The 18840-nt window shown below is 38.9% G+C and overlaps 1 protein-coding gene, 1 long non-coding RNA gene and 1 pseudogene across 2 annotated transcripts in view; all 3 read left to right on the plus strand.

The window, feature by feature from the left end:
* Positions 1–3585, plus strand: part of LOC141783553 (uncharacterized) — a 34462-nt gene extending 30877 nt beyond the window's left edge. Inside the window, exon 2 of the long non-coding RNA XR_012597295.1 lies at positions 2545–3585. This is a non-coding gene — a long non-coding RNA (uncharacterized LOC141783553). The remainder of the gene's footprint in view (positions 1–2544) is intronic.
* LOC141783438 (ATP-binding cassette sub-family C member 12-like) overlaps positions 1–18840 on the plus strand; it is a 247760-nt gene that overhangs the window by 217237 nt on the left and 11683 nt on the right. The gene's annotated exons all lie outside the window — the stretch shown is intronic.
* LOC141761545 (ATP-binding cassette sub-family C member 12-like) lies at positions 6924–18534 on the plus strand (annotated as a pseudogene).

Consider the following 18840-nt stretch of genomic DNA (forward strand, 5'->3'; position numbering starts at 1 on the left):
GCTGTTCAGTCACTGCAGCATTAAGCATTTGCAAAGTGCCTGCTCTAGTTATTGTACCATAGAAACACACTAGTAAGTTTTCAATATCTGTTACATCTTCAGAAATGTCACATCCCAGTCTTCTGATCTTCATATTTGACTAATTTCAGTTTTCTCCTCCCACTATAACCTTCTTTACATTCACACTTCAGATGCAACACTGACACTTGTGGTAACACTTCATTTTACAGATCCGCAAATGTTATTGTAATTAGGTGATAATTAGCAAGTAACCTATTTGAAATTTCTTTAAAATTACTGCCAAATTACCCCAATTTGTACCTCAAAATGTATCGAAAATTACTTTATTATAAACATTATTTAATAATTATATGCTAAAATAGCATATTATGGTTAAAATAGGGCCCTTAGGCTTGAGAAGCAGCTTTGCGCTGCAAAACTAATAGAAGACATTTCTGATCAGGCACAAATCTCACCATTCTGTGACTTATTGTCTACACAAAAGTAACCTGGTAGCTAATGTAATGATTCAGGGAGTTTTTAAAGAAATTTCAAATAAGTTTTTTGCTAATTATTATCTATTTACCAGCAGACATGGGAATAAAGCATATGAATTAACTTTGTATTCTTTTCCTGGAAATGTATTAAATAAATTGCCAGCTATTGGGAAATAGCGGTACATAATTATTAAATAATGTTTATAATAAATTAATTTTTGATAGATTTTGAGGTAAATATTGGGGTAATTTGGCAGTAATCACAAAGAAATTTAAAATTGGTTACTTGCTAATTATCACCTAATTACCATGAAATTTGCGGAGCAGTAAAATGAAGTGTTACCACACTTGCAAATCTTTCGTATTCCCAGCACTTGAATCAAGGAGTAGAAAGTTTCAGAAATGAGGTGCACAAGCCAAATAAATCTACCCGTTCGTACGATTGGTAGTACTAGCAGGGCTTTAACATCTTTGACACGACAGGAAGACATTTGATTTAGTGTTCATATTCAAAATGTTGCTGAACGGCGCTTAAGCAATCTGTTTATGACCAGTAACAGGTTAATGTACCCGAGCTGATCTCTACTTCCTGTTGTGACTAGCCCAATGCTAAACACCTGCTGATGTGACTGCTGGAATTGACCTTTAAGTTTATACACTTATTCATGCACACACACACACACACATACACACACACACACACGCACACACACACACACACACACACACTCATAAACTTGATGCTTATAAAATACTAATGTATGACCACTACTTAAGAATGTAATTTGCAGATCGAGGGGTGTAGGCTGTTTTGGCCCATGCTTTGTCCAAACATGTATTCACCGGGTATTTCTATAAACTGGACTATGTTTACCCATTTTTTAATAATCAGATCGAAACTTCAAAACATAGGACTTACTAACAGTTATTCCTACACATAATATCACTGAGAGAATAGTATTCAGTCTGGTTGGGTAGACTGTAGAGGTTTCAACCTTTTTTACAACAATTTACGACATCACAGGATAAATGAGTAAGATAAGATGAGTTGTCGAATCATGAGGTTGTGACTTTAAAGCATTTCTTTGCATTAGGTGCAAAAAAAGAAGGTGCATCTAGCCAAACCTAATGTGTTCTAATACAATAAATCTTGCCTTCATGAAGGTTATAATATTGAGCTTTTCAGAGGTGTTGATTGGAGGCAGTAGATTGTGGTGCTTTTGAAGTGCATTGTGATATAATGAGAGGTATTTCTAATATTTAGGCCACTCCATTTATGACAAAGGGTACACTTTTTGGCTGACCTTTTCTGAGGGTAGTTTCAATGATGCAATGTTTTAAGATCTCCTCCAATCTTACTGCATGTATTTCCACCACTGTGTAATTTAACCAAACCATTGAACACGATTCCGCTCTTATCACATTCCAGTGCCCGTTGCTGCTATGGGCCTTTCTCTCTTTCATTTACAAAATACAATGCCTCAGGCACTACTTCAGAAATAATTGGGAAAGGAGATGACGCATGCAGTTGTATTCCCAGGAGCCCAGTGTTTTTGGATAAGGAGGAGTGAGAACTAGGCAATCCTGAGGTAATAGAAGTTTGAAATGGAGCTGTGTGAGCTACTGTAGTGAGTCTGTCCCCAGGGTGTCATCTTTGTCTGCCGTAGTCATGATGGTTGTGGCCGTCGCAACAGTAAAAATCAGCAGATACCCTGACACTTTAAAGGACATGATGCAGGGAAAATGAGTCAGCCATTAGTGCAGTGATGTATGAATGAGCCGCATGACCATTGTAGTGCTGCATGTCACCCGTTATTCAACCTAAAAGCACCTTTCCTCACTACTACTGCACACACACTTACCTTCAGTGTGTTTGCGTCACATCAGTCTGTTCACCTTCTTTGCTAATCATTTGGGTTCAGTTAAGTTTTTCAGCCTACGTGTTATTAGTATTTGTATTTTTAATTTAATGTCCTTTATGTGGCCCGATCAGCTTGCACTTGACTGACTGACTTCCTTGTCTTCTCTCTTCTCTTTGCTCCTCCAGGGAAATAGAGGAAGAGTTGGAGATGGTGTGGCAGGCAGCAACCAGGGAGAACCAGCAGATCTGCACCTCTAATCAAAGCCCTGAGCTCCAGAGAAGGTCCACATTTAAATCAGACTCAGATCACCAAAACAACTCCTTGGACGAGAAGCATAAGCACGGGCTGGATTTCTATTGCTAAGATTCTTGGAGCCATAAACCATTGGTGTGTTCACTCATAAGATAGACCGGGTACATAACTACATTAGTTACAGTCCTGAACATGTCAACGTACAAGCATCTGTCCAATTGACTTTCTTTGCAGATAAAACCTTAAATTTGCACCATCCTCTGTAACAAACTCATAACTGTATTTAACTACATTGTAAGCACAATTCTCTGGTGTTCAAGTTCACTTCACACTTTTTTGTCCTGTAAGGAAAACTTGGTTCGGAAACGAGGACTGCAGTAAAACATATAAAACATGAGAGGGGCAAGAAATGATAATAAAACAGCTCACTTTATTACACAGCTCAGTTTTAACAGTGTGGCCAAATATACCTGACATCATTCTGGGTAGTCAAAAAGCCATTTTATGAAGATTTTTAATTTATTTTGTATTTTTAAATTCGTCTCAGGGTTTTATAGACCGTGCCAACTAGTATAATAGATCAACAAGTCTACCCAATGAATGTGTCCCAAAAGAACATAGCCAACGCTGCCATCTTCTGGGCACATATGATAATGGTATTATCACCGTCACAGTGGCAACGTTACGTGGTACAGAACAGGTGGACATGGAAAAGGTACAGGTACAGGTAAAGTAGTATGCTCAAAATGACATTAGGTGATTTATCTGTAGCAGATACTGTTGATGGTATTACAGGGAATTTCCTGAAAAAAAGATAAAATAGGTGTTTATGCACTAAGAAATGCATGTATATTTATATGTGCTTGGCTCATACTATTATTTCTACAGATTATATTTTGAGGCATGGCTGATTTAGCGGAATTTTTACTTTTTACTTGATTTTGACTTGTAATTAAATCTGCTTTAGACACAGAGGAAGTGACTGGAAGTGTTATTTATTGGAATAGTTTGTATATGAATAATTGTTTTTCCACTACAAAGTAGTAGTGATACCAGTGAAACCAGTGGACTGTTATTGTTGGTCCCTATTAAATACAAGACCTAGCACTAACCATTGACGAAGAACGTGACACATAACAGATTTTTCTTTGACTGAGACACGATAACATCAGCTCAAACAAATATTAGCAGAAGGGTTTGGCAGATGTGTGGGAGGATTTCAACATTTATTTATTTCCTTTTTTACAGTTAAAAATAAGAAATGGTTGTGATTGTGAACTCCTTAAGATGAACTCTTTTACCTACATTAGTGAGTATTCACTTTTGCTCATGGTGATCATATCTTCCTCCAGACAGAAAACGAAAATGTCTCTTTATGACCCTTTCTCTACAAACCCAGTCACGCCATACCTGCTCTGAGTCAGTTACTCTTCTAAATCACCTGAGGGCTGTTATTCAGCTGTGAATAAGTCACCCTCCTTAAGGCATCCTGCTGAAGACTGGGCTGGATAAAGGGACTTCCCAAAAAGGACATCAAATGGAATTCTTGTACACTTATTTGATTCATTGGTTGGTTTATATTGGGTTTAAACAAAATGTTGTCACCCCCTCCTCACAGTTTTTATCTTTAGAAATCTCATCTGATTGACTTTAACGAGTTTTGGCAGAGTAACACATGGGATATTTGCAGTACCTCTGAACAGGCCAACCTGTGATCTCTATAAAAGCGACTTGTGTAACACAAAACGTTTTACTCCTGTGATAGCTTTAGAGTCAGCATCAACAAGCTGCTGCAAGTCCTCCTCTTCCTCCACACAGAGGTATTGTTTCATTTTACTACTTCAACTCAGTTTAAATTAGTTTTGATCGGTTTATTGTAGTCTTTCTATTTTAGTTCAGTTTTATCAATTCAGGTTTTGGTTGTGTCACGTTATTTAGGATCTACTACCTGATGTTTAGATTATTTATTATATCAGATTTTTATTTACATACACTATCATTCAAAAGTTTGGAATCTCCGGCCACAAAAGCCTGATTGGGTCCAGTCAGATGAGGGAGAGGACTACTCTATATTTTTGAATGGTCTTTCATGCTTTTAGGTTGTTGAAAGTCACAATGTAGAAAGAGACAGAGATACCTCTGAGTAACAGTTAAATAATACAATAAATCACCAGTCACTGGTAAAAGAAACTGGAAGTTTACACACATCAAAATGTGTGCAGATTTAAATAGAATCCTGTTTCAGTGTCAAGAGCACAATAATGCCAATAACAAGCTGGAATAAACAAACAAGCATGTTGCTTTATCAAATCTATTCTTCAAACTTCACAATAGAAATAGAAGGTTAATTTAGGGTTAGCATGATTGGAAGTGGATCAGGGAATATCAGCTGAACATATCACAGTTTAAACTTATTCAATCTAACCACTGAGTAGACCGCAGAGGGCACACAAACAATATTTAGAGCCCAGTTGCACTGTTGTGGTTAAATAATGATCGAGGGTCACTTACGCTTTTCTGGAAAGTGAAACAAATTTGTATTTGTATTTGCGGGGAAAAAAGGGTTCCAACAATATTCTCCCCTGTCATGCAACACTGCAGGGACATTGACTAAATGGATTTAATTCTTCTTCTTTTGAAAATTATTTCAAATGTTAAAAATAGATTTGTTGTCTGAGTTATACTGTTTTTTTGCATAATACCCATTATTAAAAGAAAGAAGAAAATCATCAATATAATGGGTGATTCCAAACTTTTGGACGATAGTGTAAGTTAAGATTGTTTTATGATTAACTCAAATATGTCATTGTGTTAGGTCTAGTTTAACTTAATGGCATAATAGAATAATAGCATGTAACCCCCTTTAAAGCTCTTGATATACTATTTTGTTATTTGTTTCAAGTATAGTGCTGAAATCTTTCGCCATCATTTTTTGTCAGAATATTCAATGTTTTGATGTGTAAAAGTTACAGGACATAGCAAAGAGAACATTTTGAAAATCAGCTTAACTAACTTGTAAAACTGATGTATTATATTACAGATGTATTATATAGTATACATTATAACACATACAGGTGTTACACCTAATCAGAAATACATCATACATTTTGCATGTAAGGTTGTAAAGTATCTCTTTTTGTATTCATATTGTGTATTTTACTGTGCAGTAACAAGGGTCAATGAACTCATCTTCAATGACTGTGCATGTAGTTTGGCTGTACTGTAACTAGTTAACTTTGACACAGTGTGAATAGAGGTGAGAGGCAGATGGGAGGGGGATTCCTGTAATTCATATACACATTCACATGTATTTTCAGATTATGACGCATGAAAGACTGGTAGGCTATTCAAGATTCAAGTTATTTATTGTTATATGCACATTTGCACAGGCAACGATGACAGAGAAGCAGTTGTGAAAATCTTAGAGCTCAGGCTCCCTCCAACAATGATCTAAATATAGGGATTAAAATATAAAATATAAATACAATAATATATATATATATATATGTCATAGACAGTAAGTGCAAAATGAATAAACTGTAAACAGGGATGTAGTTAAGTATAGTATAAGTATAGAATTGTATAGTATAGTATTGTATAGTATATAGTATCACGCTCACATACACATTCACACTTACAGGTGATTTAGAGTTAACAACTAACCTAACCACCTTTTCTTTGGACTGTGGGAGGAAACCGGAGAAAAAAAGATACATACTGTATATATATGTGTACAGCGATGTAAACAGTGTCAAAGGGCTGAGCCTGATGCTGCGGGGCCGTCCAGCAGGCGTCCTGCTGACCCAGTATTAACACTCAATTACATTATATTTTAATAAGGCTGTGTTTTCATTTCCCCTGACATACACCACTGTTTTGAAAGATTCCAATGCTCGCTCAAAGTTTGATATCAGTATTCTGCCATGTTGTTAGTAAAACTTCATAACCTTTCATGCAATACGGCTACATTTTTGATATTTGACCGAGTAAAGTATTTTGATCCCACTTGTAATACCTTGTGACTTGTCATAACAGTTATGATACATAACACATCCTAAAACATCCTGAGTGATTATCAACTCTTGTGATGACTGACGATTGTGTTGTAATGCGTTATGAAGCTTCAAACACATCATAATCATAACAACGTTACACTGTTACACAGCAGAATGAGAAATGATTACAGCCTCCGTGTTGATGCTGTTAAAATTATCTGGTAAATTCAGCTTCAAGCAATATTTCTAATTAAAATCTCTTGTTGACGAGTAGAAGTGTGACTTTTCCATGCTGGCTGCCCTCCGCACAGGACAACATGAAGGAAGCCTATTCTTTGGAGAGGAACGATACTCGAGGAGTCTCTTTTGTAAGTATAGAACAAACAGCAGCTTCCACCAGAACACTCCTGCCCTCTTCACATGTTGCTTTCACTGCCTGAGATCTTTTCCTCTCCTATTATTTCTCCTGCATCCTGTGTTTTTGTTGCGGATTTGTTTGATCCACTTTTTGAGACTCTTTAGCACGAATATTTACAAAAGTCTCTCTCTCTCTACCATCTCTGTCCAACTCTGCCTTTCTGTCTGATTATTTCACTCTGTCTCTTTGAATCTGTGACTCTTAAAACAGAAGGTGGTATCCTACAGAACTGTACCTGTGGTCTCCAGTCCAGAACATAATGATTTGGACAACAGAGAAAAAGCCTACCCTACCCTATTCGGAAAATACAGCCAGAGCCTTCAGACCCTCAAACCCTTCCGCTGGTCCTCATCCCAGTCAGTGCCATTGATGACATCATTTTTCTGTTTTTAGACACTTATATATCATTTGATAAATAATTTTAAGGTAACATGTTTACTACATATTTTTACCCATTGCATATTGGGTGATGTTTCCATGTCTAGGTCCCACCCTCTGGACAATGCAGGTTTCTTTTCCTTTGCAACCTTTGCCTGGATGATCCCCATGATGTGGGACCTGTTCAGGAATAAGTTGGACATGAGCTCTCTCAACCTGTCTCCTTTGGATGTAGCCGACGCCAGCGTAGAAAGGTCTGACACATTGCAGTATATTTATAGACATGACACATGACAAGCCTAGTTGCTGAAATTCATATCTGGAAAACGTGTGTAGTGCATCTCATGAGTGTTACTGTTTTACTTTAATAACAAGGCTGATTGTGTGCGTTGTGCTCAGGTTCCACAGACTCTGGCAGGAAGAATTGGCAAAGGTGGGCCTGGAGAAGGCCTCTGTGGTTCGAGTGATCCTTCGCTTTCAAAGAACCAGGCTGATTCTGTCTGTCCTCGTTGGTTACCTTGCCATGGTGACAATTTTTCTGGGCCCGGTAATTTTATTTGAATTTTAATATCAACAGCACGAGTGTTTCCTTTATTGACAGGATCCAGTGGCATTCTCTGAAGTTTGTCCTAATATCACATTCATTGTTAATGTGGTGGAGGAAGTATTATAATGTTTTTCTTAAGGAAATTATCAGTATAACATTATAATAAAAAAAATACTCCACTACAAGTAATATGATCACAAGATAAATGTGAGGGGGCGTGAGATGATTAATGGGATACAAAAGAAAAACAAAAACATTCTGCTACACAAATCTGTAGTCATATTTTGCACCTTTTGTAAAATATTGGAAAGTTTTACCTCTTTGAGCTTAGAACAATTGTTTAAATGAAACCATGTGAGACGTTTAGAGGGTGCACATGCTAACAACTCATAGATATACTGTATTAAACATGACAAGGGGACCCAGGGCACTGCTTTTTTGTAAGGTGTCATAAGCCAAAAATATTGGAAACAACTGGTTTACTCTTTAAAAATGTTGGGAACGAGTAGAAGCAGGTGTGGTTATCAGCAAATATCAAAGATAATTATTAATATCAATAAAATATTAGCATTAATAAAACTCAATCAATTGATATTAATACTAACGAGGCACCAAAATTATGTAGGTGCATAAACAGACATTACAACAAAGCTCTCAATAACATCAAATCAAATCAATACATGTAGGTTACCATTGACAGAAGTTAAAGTTAAATAGTCTTCCTTAGCTATGTGCCATTACTGTGCTAATGCTGTGCTATGCTAGGCCCAGTGACATTTCCAAGTCCGTGGAGGAAAAGAGAGGATCCGGTGTCAAATGATGCAATCTCCGCTGTGCTGCGTCCTGATTATCGCTTCAGTGTTTTGTTCTCGGTATACTCGTGTAGACCATAGAAATAGAACATTCCCATTCGAATCAACATAGCAGGATGGTCAAAGCAGCGGCCATTTTTATGTGTATCGTGATCATTTTAGATAGATTTTGAGGTAAATATAATAATTACATAGTAATTTGGCAGTAATTCCAAAGAAATTTCAAATAGTTTAGATGCTTATTATCACCTAATTACCATGACTGATTTGCAGACCTGTAAAAAGTGTTACCTTGAATTGATAAAAATGTGTGGGAATTGCAGGGCATGCCAAGAAATGCAACTAAATGTCATGGATATCATATCATATATATCATGGAAAACTCACTTTTTCAGTGTTTGTGCACACACATTTGGGTATCTGGAGTCCCTACCAACCCACAAACTGTGAAATAAGACAACCCACTCAGTTTTTTTAGCACTGTATAGATCAGGAAACATGTGATTCAACAAGCCATTCGGATTTGTTTCCCTTTCCTATGTCACATGTGGGCTCATTATATACCGCCCCCAATCTGAGTATCTCCACCCATGACTTGAGAACTATACCTATGTAAAGGTGCACCGTATTTTTCTCACAAGCCAATCAGAGCAGACAGGGCATTTTCGGGAGGGGGGGGGGGCTTAAAGAGACAGGAGCTAAAACGGAGCACTTCAGATGGAGGGTGAATACAGGTATATTCAGACAGACAGTAAAAATAAAGTGTAAACATGTTCTGGTAGAAACCCAAAATACCAGTATGGACTTGAAAATGAGCAGGATATGTCCCCTTTAAGTCTTTATGGATGACATCACACATGTTTTGTGACTGATAAAATGAATGGTTGTTTAATGTTTAATGCTCTTCTGTGTTTTACAAACCTCTCTGTCCTCTCAGTCTTTTCTGGTCCATGCGATCCTAATCTATGTTGAGGACCCAGAGAAGTCCACAGTAACCTATGGTGTTGGCATGGCCTTCGCTTTGTTCACCTCAGAGTTCTGCAAAGCCTTCACATTCTCCTTGATGTGGGCGTTGAACCTGCGCACTGCAGTCAGACTGAAGGGTGCCTTCTCTTCAGTGGCCTTTGAGAAAGTCATCTCTCTGCGGGTGCACAGCGGCATTTCAACGGGAGAGGTAAAGACTGGGTTACATACATAAAGGTTAATGCTTATTTAATGCAGGGTGTCTACATTTCTCTAGGAAAGTGATCTTATACATCAGAATCAATCTCTCTCTCTCTCTCTCTCTCTCTCTCTCTCTCTCTCTCTAAGGCTAATGTGGTTATTTTTTTATGTGGTAGTTCTCTCTGTATCTGTATTAGAGTGTGTTAAATGAGTTGAGTATGCATTGTAGCATGTTGGGTATTTAAACAGAGACCAAAACTTCTTACCCTTTACCTACTATTACTTCATGTTCTTCTGCCAACAAGGAACAAGAACTTCAATAATATTAATAATATGTTGTGCTGGATATGTTGATCCAACTCAACAACAGTCACATGGGGAGAATGACTTACCAAGTCAATATGTGAATGGCTGTATGTGGGGCATGAAGAGTTTATATGCATTTGCGGATTACTCATAAAATCATACGACCAAAGCATCCTACGCGCCAATGGAATTGGTGTTACAGGGGACCACAAGTGTAGCTAGAAAAAAAAAAACGGTGGGTGTGCATCAGAAAAACTGGGTGTGCCACATGATCCAGGGGCGGACTGGGACTGAAATTCAACCTAGGACTTTGAAATGGAGAGGCTCTTTGTGCGAGCACCCATAGTTTTTTTGGCTGCTTTAACACTAATACAGCCACCCCACCTGCCGCCTCAGTTTTGGACAATCTAATTAAAAAACAAAAGAATAACATATATACAGTAAATATACTGTATATATGCTATATATAAACTTGCAAAAAGCTCTCGCGAGACTCGTTGCCCGACGACATATCCTAGCCTTAACAATTCAAGGTCAATGCCTTACCATTACTCTTCGAGGTCAATGCCTAACCTAAACTATCTTGCGGGAGTTTCGCAATTTGCGTCTTACCTTCTAACCACAACCCCGTTTTCTACCGGCCTCAGCAGCTTTCTGTGCAGCCTCTCCCAGTCCCGGTGTTACGTTGAGGTATGTCCCCCGTCGAATAGTGTTTCCCTCCTGTTAAATTGACAACCCCCCCCCCCCCCCCCCCCCACCCTCGGTAGTCAGCGTTATGTATGAGGTTTGGTTCAGGTTTAGGTAGGAGGAAAAATATATCGCCGGATTACAGTACTCGACACAATACCAGCCGCATGCTTCATGCAACGTCTACTAGTAGAAATATAGAACAGCTGCAGATGGATAATTGTTTTGTTTAGTAATATTAATTTTTTCGAGTAAGGCTATAACTAAACATTTATTCTGCATCTGATTGTTGGGTGTGCCAGCTGCCTCTTTGGGTGGCACGCCCGTGGCTACGCCATTGCAGAAGACTTATTTGCATAATGCATTTCTTGAATAATACATTTTGTTATCAAACTTTTTATTTGATATTATTGCATTTTTCTTCATTTTCTGCTTAACCTTGTTTTTAATCCTGTTTTGTAAATCCAAACTTCTTTGTCATAAATGTCTTGTGGAATTCACCTACTGTGACTGTTAGTTCAAGAAACATACCCTGGTAATGCAATCTTGGCAATGTGGATTACAGTCTTTCTCTCACTCTCTCCCTCTCTCTCCTGTACAGTTGATTAATGTTTTGACCAACGATGGCCAGAAATTATTTGACGCAGTATTGTTTGGGTGCTTTCTGATGAGCCTCCCAGTGCTCTTTATTGTGTGTATTGTCTATGCCTGCTACATTCTGGGCTACAGCGCACTGGCTGGAGTCTTCACCTACCTCATCATCATCCTCATACAGGTCTGTACATTAGAAACTTCACATATAGACATATTTTCAAAAGCAGTGTGAAATAAATCAAATCCGATTTTACTACTATCACAATCAGAGCTAAAAAGTGGCACTGTAATTATCAAAATGTATAAACAAATATCAAGTTTAATTAACTACTAGTTGGCAAATAATTATAGCTTTCTGTGTTACATGAGATATATTACTAACTAATTCAGCCACCAACGTGGACAACCCTAAAATATTTACTGCTTTGCAGCTTGTCTCCCGTTGTCACTAATTTTACCATTGTTTTTTTTTTGCTTTCAGGTTTGCTTGGGCAAGCTCACTCACGTCTTGAGATGGAGAACCACTCTGATAACAGACAACCGTGTTTGCACTATGAATGAGATTCTCGACAGCATCAAACTTATCAAGATGTACGCCTGGGAAGATTCCTTTGAAAAGAAGATCGAGGGTATGAAGTTAGGCAGGCTGCATGTTGACTCATGACACATGTTGTTAATCTTTATTGTATACCAAATATTAGGGGAATCATTTATACAAACCAATCTAGTGTGCTACTTTCCATGTTTCATGGTTGAAGGGAAATTGTGTGCACCTTTTACAGGAATCTGGAGATGGTGGGAATTGCCAACACAGATGGCGAAGTAGTTTAATTGAAACAGCATGTTTTAATTATTTTTTTATTAGTCTTTGATTGAAAATCACATAGCCATGTTGCCAGAGGCACCAGAGGCTGGATATGAGGCTGCAGCTGCCACATACTCTCCACCTTCACGTCACTTTGCTCATATAGAATGGTTTGCCAATATAGATGCAAAACAGGTATCTGATACGCCCTTGCCTCCGGCAGTCCATGCCCTGTGGGTGTGCAGCAATGTGCTTCTTGAAATGCATTAGAAGTTGCTGCAGCCATCAGCCTCTCTAACTTGTGACGTAGTTCATCGAGCGGCTTTTATTGAAAGTTGCGTGGTAATAACACGTATAACAAGTGAGATAGTCCTCTAAGAGAGGAAGGGAGGGGGTGGTGACTGGGTCAAACAAACACAGGACTTCCACCCAGTAGACGGCTGTTTGTGTCCTTTGGAAAACCAACAGTAAACATTGACTTTACGATTGTTATATAACATTGTTACAATTGATACCTAAAGTTACATAAGAAAGTCCAAAAAGGGAGTCGTGGCTAGAAGGTAACGTGCAAATTGTTTATACTTTTTGCGAGATGGTTAAGGTTGAGCATTAACCTCGAATAGTTAAGGTTGGCTTCAAACAGCCCCCAGTGCGTGCTGAAGATCACGGTCTGATGAAGCCAACAGAACCACATCATCTGCAAAGAGCAGAGACGCAATTCTTAGGTCCCCAAACCGGACACTCTCCTTCCTCCGGCTGCACCTTGAGATCGTAACAAGGGACAACCCTGGTGGAGGAACACGTTTACATGAAGCAGCATATTTGCCCACTCCCATGTTGATAAGAGTTGATTCAATATTTTAATCGATTGACAGCCCTAGTTATTAGTGCTCTGTGTGTCTGTCTGTTAGCGTGTCACACTTTCGTTTCCGGAGCAGAACTCGGAAACTATTTAACTTAGGAACTTCAAATTTGGTGAGATGGTTGACAGTGTGGTCTAGTTGTGCCTTTTCGGGGTTAGAAGTCCAGGGTGCCCACATTTTTCTTAAATTATTTCCAAAAGGGAAAGTTTGTTGCAAAACCTTTGGCAAACGTGTACAGAGAGCTCCTTAAATATCGAGCTTGTTTAAACACTTAGTTTCCACATATGGTTTTAGGAGAGGGACAAATAAGAATAGAAACACCTCTTTTAGAAGCCACCATATGTCTCTTCAACTCTGACCCAGGACCCCCAGGATCCTGCTGACCTAGCATTTGGCATATATTTACCTTGACCAGCTCTAAATCAGGAAGGCCCAAACAACAACTAACATTCCAATATACTCTCCTAATACAAACCCATACATGTAAATATGCTGCATCTAACAGCAGACACCTCACTACTTTAGCAGGGGTCAAGCAGTGAGCTTGTGAGCCATGCTCACTTTTGCCTTGTTACGTTGTCACATTATTACGTTGATCCATTTCTACGTTATTAACACATGATCTTTTTTCTAACCTGAACCAAGTAGTTTGATTGCCTAAACCTAACCGATCATTTTATGATCGTTTCACAAAATGAACCACGTGGCATTGCGCATTTCTGCAAGCGTGATGAGGCTGATATTACTTATTCACAAAACATATTTTTGGTTCAGAAACACCAAAATTCAACGTATCCAGTGGTTTGCAGAAATGTACAATACCAACCTTTTTTTATTTTCTGGTGACTGAATTGTTAAAAAACATTTTCTAGGTACTTTTGAGCAAATAACTTATCCCAAGTTGCTACAGTGAAGGTGCTCAGTGGACAACTGTGGGCTGAAATGTGATTGCACTGGGAGATCCATTTACCAGGAGAGGTAAAGTTAAAGAAAACAAAAACTATTATGTTGTCTCTCTTATAGGCTTAAGGAAAAAGGAGAAGAAAGAAATACGGAAGTTCGGTTACGTTATGAGTGCTAATATCAGCATCACCAGCATGAGCTCCACCATTGCCACCGTTATCACCTTCATTGTACACACTGCGTTCAACTTGAAGCTCAACACGTCTGATGTGAGTACCACAGCAGTGCAGCACATATAGTAATACAGCACAACAACCATTGCAAACATGCCCACTGTGTGATTTACGTGGTTAATAGAGGTGTATTGAAAAAAGAACATAGAGAGAAGTCTGTACGTAGTTGGACAGAACAAAAAGCTCTGTTCAATTACAGCGTGTATGGATCTGAGACATAAAATAAATATGTGTTTAGATGATTGTTTTGTTGCCACTTATTCATGATGAATTCACCTCTTTGTTTGTTTGTGCTTGCACTGACCCAGAGCAGGCTACAGACAAGTGCTGGTCACTAGAGCATTGTGGTCCATTTAAAACGTTCAGTATATATGACCTTGTCAGGGTTGTAGTGTAAGGTTGTGTTTGAGCATCATTCTTTGTTATTAACAGGCCTTTGCCACCATCGCCGTCTTCAACTGCTTGAGGTTCTGCTTGTCTTTCCTGCCTCTGGCTGTCAAGGCCCTGGCTGAGGCTGCTGTATCACTAAAATGACTGAGGGTAAACCCAACCACTAACAATGGTTATTAGCACTAGTAGTAGTATTCATTACTACTCTGATCTTATATAATGTTATTTTGCTGTGATGTCATCCAGCGATACAAACTGCAATATCTTGTATGGCTGTTTCAGAAAATATTGCTGATCCAGAATCCAGAGACCTACCTGATCCAGACAAAAGACAGTGACTTCGCCATAGTGATGAAAAATGCTTCACTTTCCTGGATCAAACCAGACAGACTGCCAGAACCCCCACCCAGCTCAGCCAACAGGGACACAAAGGGACACAAAGTGGAGGAGATGTCCCAGAATGGGAAGACTGAAACCTTGCCAACTCTGAGAAACATCTCCTTCACACTGCCTAAGGTGTTCTTTACCACTGATATGGATACATGAGGTGAACTAGATTGGGTTAAAGGTAAACCTTTATTCTCTGTGTTACCTCCTGAAGGGCAACCTGCTTGGTGTCTGTGGGAACGTGGGGAGTGGAAAAACGTCACTGATTTCCAGCATTTTGGAACAGGTTGGCTCCTTCTTTGTCTTTTTTGTCCTTTATTTTCTTTTACAATCTCTACAAGTCTCTGACAGCAAGAGACTTGTAGACTCATGTTTGACATTTTTATTAGCTGTTAATTTTCACTGTTATTGTCCACCACTCTGTTACACAACTGTTATGAAAAATGATGCTCCTTATTTACATTGTGTTACCTCTAAACCAGATTTAACTGATGCTATTTAATAGCTTTTCTCATGGTTGTCTGCTCATTTTTACATTTTAGATGCACCTTCTGCAGGGCTCCCTCTCAGCTGATGGGACATTTGCCTACGTTTCCCAGCAGGCCTGGATATTCCATGGAACAGTTAAAGAAAACATCCTGATGGGGGAACCTTTTGACCAGTCCAAGTATATAACCACTAAATTATAAGTAACTGCAGACCTTTGAATACAGAACATGAGGAGCTATTATTAACTAAGGGGATACCATTTTGAAGTGAATGTTTTACCATTGTTCCTCATTGCATGCTTGAATAGGTCTTTCTTTTGAGGTTATCTCACGTGACAACTGTTTAACTGGGAGAAAGTTCCTCTCTTATCTCTGTCAGTCTGCATCGGGCTCGGTAGTCAAACAAGAGTAGAGTTAATCTCTGTTATCTGAAAGGAAACCACTCCATGCTGCCAGAGATGGCAAGAAGCCACCTGTGCCAGTATTTTAATGAGTCACGTCATTCAGCTGTTTATGACTGTAGTTAGGCCTATAGCTCTGCTGCAATCATTATATGAAGGAAATACGGTAGGAGAAGTCAACATAGACCTGACAATGTTTTCCGAAACTACATCCAGAAATGCATAATTTCTGAGCCTTGTATTTTCTTATCGACTCTCTTTCATGTGCATTGTCTGTGGTTTTGCAGAAATAGTGAAATGAGAAGTAGGCAGTGAGTTTGCTCTTACATTAATTCTCATAAACTTTCAGGGACAGTATATCTGAGCAATTAAAAGCATTGCTTAGATTCTTAAGACACTGCATACAAAATATCTTGCGATGTATTTTAGATAGAGGCTATAAAACGGGCTATAAAAAGGAGAGAACAAGATTTAGGAGTTTCAACACCAGACAGGAATATAGTATAGGCTTAGTCTTTTTGGCTGCAAAAAGTATGATTTCGTAAGCCAAAAATGTTTCTTAATAGAAACATGGTTACTTGAATTTTTTAATGTTATTTGTATGGAACGAATAGCTGATGTGATCAGCGATACTAGATACAATTCTGAAATTAATTGGGATCAAGTTTGAGAATCCTTTTCAGCACTGCGTAATACAGACATATACTCAGCAGCCCTATTTGAGTATATTTTGAAACTTTGGTTCCCCCTATAGAGATCAAACACAACCTATGATAAGGAAAATAATGATGAATTGTGAGGCACTGCAGTGTACACCCGCTGTCTATGTTATGTGATGTTGTATAACGTGTCTTAAAAATGGCTCTGCTGAATACGTGGCTGTCCCTTGACTTTCAGGCAATTAATTGTCTTACTCCGCAGATACGACAGAGTCATAGATGTCTGTAGCCTCAGAGCTGACCTGAAAATCCTCCCATATGGTGATCAAACTGAGGTAGGAGCTCTCTGTTGTACTCTCTACCCTCCAAACTGAATGTTTTTTTTTTAATGCATTTTAATGATTTCTTACAAGCATAGTGGAACTTTAAACACTAACATCCTCTGATGTGTAGTAGGAAACCCCTCAGTGGACATAAGGATTCACAAAAGATGGATAAAGAGAAAGACCACCAAATGCTGTTCAAAGTATTGCATGACGTAAAGAATCGTATTGTTTAAGTCTGAGTCATAACTAATGATTACAAATTGAATACCAGGCCTAATTATTTAGGCAGTTTGAGTTGGTATAACCAAATTTCAGAAGTCCAAGTCTGACCTATGTTTATGAGTTTATTTGAAGCTGAGAAGCTGTCTTCATTGTCAGTTTCTGCATTTGCCCCCTCTCTATTTATTCTACATTGTTGTAGAGTGAAAAGTTGATTTTGTGATGTACCAGACCCTGTTGCCAGTGTTCTTAATAGCTTTCTGCTGTTTTGTTGGCAGATTGGAGAGCGAGGGCTGAATCTGTCGGGGGGGCAGAAGCAGAGGATCAGCCTGGCGAGAGCTGTCTACTCCAATAAAGACATCTTCCTCCTTGACGATCCACTATCTGCCGTCGATGCTCATGTAGGGAAACACATCTTTGAAGAATGTGTTAAGAAAGAGCTCCAGGGAAAATCCGTCATCCTGATTACACACCAGCTCCAGGTAGACACAGATTTATTCTTTAGCAGATAGTGAATCTTTAATAGCTTATTATTAGGCATTTCTCAATCAAAGTTGCATAATACTTGTTTATACTTATTGTACAAATTTGAGATTTATATCTTATTGTGGTAAACCCCTAAGTAAAAGTAAAATCACAACCCAGGAAGTGGTGTCTGATTGCTGCCATTAGTATTTCCTTTATCATGAATTATGAGCAGTATTATAAACCACTCTTGATAAGAGCGTCTGCCAAATGCCATAAATGTAAACGTGCTGATTAGACTGTGTTGGGTAGACCTCTGCCACAGTGCTGGGATTTTGTTTCATTGACATGGTTGTCCTTGTTTGTCCTCGTTTGTGTCTTTCAGTATCTGGAGTTCTGTGATGACATTTTGGTTCTGGATGATGGCGAGGTGCGGGAGGCCGGAAACCACCAGGCCCTGATGGAAGCCAACGGACGCTACGCCCAGCTCATCACCGACTATCAGATGGAAGAGTCTGAAGTAAATAACCTGCAGTTCAAAACTCAGATGTACTGTAGCTATTATGTCTTTCCTTATTGTTTTACTGGCTGTGAAACCCGTTCACCAGTTCTTCATTGTTTTACTAGCTCAGAAACAATAAACTGCTACATGTAATCTGTAAGACAAATATTGAAAGATGTCAGAGGTTTATATGAGGCAGAAACATGTCGTCTACGAGGGCACAAGTTAACGGTTCATCATCTACTTTAGGGTGAAAGTGAGAATGAGTACGAGGAAGTGTCACCCCAAGACGCTGCCCAGCTGAAGGACGTTGAGCTAAGTGATGGCACAGACAGCGGGCTAGCGAACCCAGGTATGACAACCAGGAATAAAATGTTTTAGTGTAGTGATCTAAATTATTCAGATGTAATATATCCAGTCTCTGCAAGGATGTCAGACTTATATGGTTCTATATCAATGTGGGAACCTAAAAGACAAAGGGTGTGCAAGTTAAGTGGCCAGAAGTGCTGGCTGGATGGTTGAACAGCTTCGGAAACCCCCTCCTCCCCCACACCTCTCCAGCAATTTCTGTAATTTTCCAAAACAGATAATCTGACATTCACTTACTACAGTGATTGGCCCGGTGTGCGGAGGTCAGGAGATAGGCAAGGTTTCAACTTCTCTCTCAAGATCTCTATTTTCCTTTTT

The sequence above is a fragment of the Sebastes fasciatus genome, chromosome 2 (assembly GCF_043250625.1).
Source record: "Sebastes fasciatus isolate fSebFas1 chromosome 2, fSebFas1.pri, whole genome shotgun sequence".
NCBI lineage: Eukaryota > Metazoa > Chordata > Actinopteri > Perciformes > Sebastidae > Sebastes > Sebastes fasciatus.